Source organism: Cucurbita pepo, chromosome LG16, assembly GCF_002806865.2.
Source record: "Cucurbita pepo subsp. pepo cultivar mu-cu-16 chromosome LG16, ASM280686v2, whole genome shotgun sequence".
Lineage (NCBI taxonomy): Eukaryota > Viridiplantae > Streptophyta > Magnoliopsida > Cucurbitales > Cucurbitaceae > Cucurbita > Cucurbita pepo.
Genome location: NC_036653.1, coordinates 2,023,357 through 2,026,931, shown reverse-complemented (window position 1 = coordinate 2,026,931; position 3,575 = coordinate 2,023,357).

Here is a 3,575-nt window from a genome sequence, read left to right as displayed (position 1 = left end):
TTTTTTTTTTTGTAATTGAACATTTTCTCATTCATGAATTAAGTAATTTGTTATTGTGTGAAACATTATCCAATAATCATATAAGATCCAAGATTATTATGGTAAACTTGAACAGTATGTAGTTGACATACAGGAGGATCATATTCAAGTAATAACCAAAAATGTCTATAGTATATGGATAAGGTTGGGTGCCTTATCCTGGTAACACTATTGATACGGTCCGCTTTGTAATTGTTACAAATGATTTGATCCAAATCATTCATGTGGAGACATGTGAGTGGAGGTATCCTATACAATGAGTTTGTATAAGACTAGACCACAAAATATTTAATATCTATTTATAAACCGTAAATTAAGAAGATTAATATTTCACAGGATGATCATGTGCGACTCGATCTTAATCATGAGTGTGTTATGAACTCCTGTCTATGAGGACTTGTCTTTTGATTTGCATGGGTGAGAATGACTTTTGTAGTCGATTCAATATGCCTACCATTTTGGGAACTTGACCAAATAGGGAGCTGGGAACATAACCTCATAAGATAGAATTCACTCCTTCCCATATAGGGTAAGTAGATGAGTAATTCTCTTAAGTGTTGATTTCGGGACTTGAACAATGGGGCCCCACCCTCTCACTGGCCCGAGAGGGACTCAGTTTATGATTGGATCATAAACGAATTGTTTATAGAGAATCAGTAGTACTTAAGGGACAAGATGTAATTACGGGGGTAAAATGGACTTTTGACCTAGCTGTAGTTACGAATAACTCGTGAAGGATCGACTTGTCTTTAATGATAACCCATGGACATAACTCGTCCTACAGTGCATAAGAGTTCAACTATATGACTACAGTGGAGTGACTTATAGTTAATGAATGAAAATTAATTAATTAAAGAGTTTAGTTAATTAATTTGATGTCATTGGAGCTTATAACCGGTAGGTTCATAAGGTCCCATGCTAGCTCATAATAACACTAAAAGGTAAATTTAGTTGAATGAATAAATTTGAAAGGTTCAAATTAATATATTTGATATATTAAATATTAAATAAGAAAAATAAATTTAATTTGAAAGGATCAAATTAGAAAAATATATTTATTGTATTTGATACATTAAATATTAAAAATATATTAATGTATATTAGATACATTAAAGAAAATGGAATGAGATTCCATATATATTGAGATAGAGTGTGATATTTAAATATGATTTAAATAAAATATTGTTTCCTAATAGGTAAGATATTGGAATATATATTTGGCAAAATATTCTTACAAAGTCGTTATAAATAAGACTCTAGTATTGAGCCAAAAAAAATATAGTTTTTACACCGTCTCGGTTAAAATTCTCCTATTATTATAAAAGGTTCCCACAAGCCAATTTACTGGTGTTAGAGTCATAGCATAGAAGACTTTGTGGAAAAGCTTCATTGTTAAGATCGAGAATCATAATCTACGGTTTCTACAAAGGTATGAGTTATTGTTTTCCTATTTACTACTTATGTTTTAATTCCTATTAAAAATCAAACGGTTCCCAATGCTTCCGCTACGTGGATGAAGAGTTGAGTCACTCCAATTGGTATAAGTGCCAAGTTAATTTTTATTTGAATTAAAAAGTAGCAAGGTGGGTATTTTATTTCAAATAATATATATGATATATTTACGAGTTGTTTGCAAAATGGATTGTTTTGGCATATTGGTGTGGCATTAGATGTACAGTTTTATTAGACAAATGTATACCCATATGGGTTAGGCTTATTGTAAATTGAAAAAATGGCGGCAGCTGCAGCGTTGCGGAGTTCATCAATTTGTTGTAAAACTTAGGGTTTTAAATGTGGAATTGTTCTAAAAAGGAAGAGATATTAAACCCTAATTTTTGTTTCATTTGAAATGGTTTAAAAAATGGAAGATCTTGAACCCTAATTTTTACTACATTTAGAATAGTTCCAAAATGGAGAGATCTTGAAGACCAAGATATGTCTTGGATTTAAATTATTGTAATTTGATGTATTTCTAATTTCTAGGATATGCCAGATATATCGGTCAATTTTGCTATTATTTTAATTTAATTATGCATGTGATGTATGGTTTTAAGTTAATTGATTGAATGCATAATGTATCTCATTTAGGTTAAAATCCCACCCTAGGTTAAGCATAATCATGCATTTTTTTTAATATAACATTTATATTTGGAAAAGTTTGATTAGGTTGTTTCCTAATATGTTTAAGATATTTTCTAATAAGCATGTATTTTCCATATACAATCGAGTATAATTGTTATGCTTGGAAATAAATTGGAAAAATTAAATTAGGATATTTATTTCTTAAATTGAAGGCATGATTTTTATCTAATATGATTAGAGTATATTCTAATATGATTAGAATTTTGAGTGGTTTATTCAATATGGTTTTAAAGGGTAGATTAGAAACTTAGATAAATAAGATTAGCCTAATTTATTGAGTAATAGAAAATCCTATTTCCAAATACTTAGTGGGAGAAGGACGTCTGTCGAGATATTAAGATATTAAGCACAGATGTAAGGGTATCCTACGTTCTCTATTATTGATTCACACCGTGAGATTCATGCGGGGCCTCGTGGCGGCTTTTGGATCGTCCCCTACGGAAGGTGTTTGCATGAGTCAATATCAAGGTGAATATCTTGAGAAAGTATTTATAGTAAATGGGAGAAGGAAATGTGTCAACATATCCTATGGACTCCATCATTGGTTCATAACGTGAGATCCATGCGGGGCCTCGTGTCGGCTTTTGGACCGTCCCCCTACGGAAGGTGTTTGCATGGGTCAATATCAGGGTGAACTCTTGAGAAGGATAAGATAGTAATTTTATTTCCAATACTTGACCTACCCTAAGGCGGCACTTGTTGGGATAAAATCACAAGATCTAAAATGATGGGTTACATTTAGGAAGAGATCATAAGGTTGTTAATGATGTTCTTGACGGAAGTAATGGTAACTAAATATTATAGGAATAAGAGTTATCTGATATAATATTTAGTTAAGATTGTCTCAGTTTAGTGAAGAAATGCTTGACCTACCCTACAGTGGCACTTGTTCTAAATCATTAAAATCCCATAGCATTAAAAATGATTTATAGGATTCATTTTTATAAAATGTTTGTCAAGTTGGTTATTTTATGCTAGAATTGATTGGATAATGTTTACATATTTATGAATGTATTTATTATTTTCAGCATTATGACGAGCTCATTAATCTCAATAATGGCCGCTGAAAAATTGACGGGTGAAAACTATACGACTTGGAAAAATAACATTAACACTATATTAGTGGTGGATGATATGAAATTCGTTCTTACTGAGAAATCTGTTGCCAATGCTGCACAAAATGTTCGTGATTCATATGATCGTTAGATCAGGATCAATGAAAAGGTAAGAGTCTATATTTTGACCAGCATAACTGATGTTTTGGCGAAGAAGCTAGAGGGCATGACTACATCATATGAGATGATGGAGTCATTGCATATAACGTTTGCACAACCTTCCGATCAAATTAAGCATGGTGCTCTCAAGCACATTTATAATGCACGCATGAAAGAAGG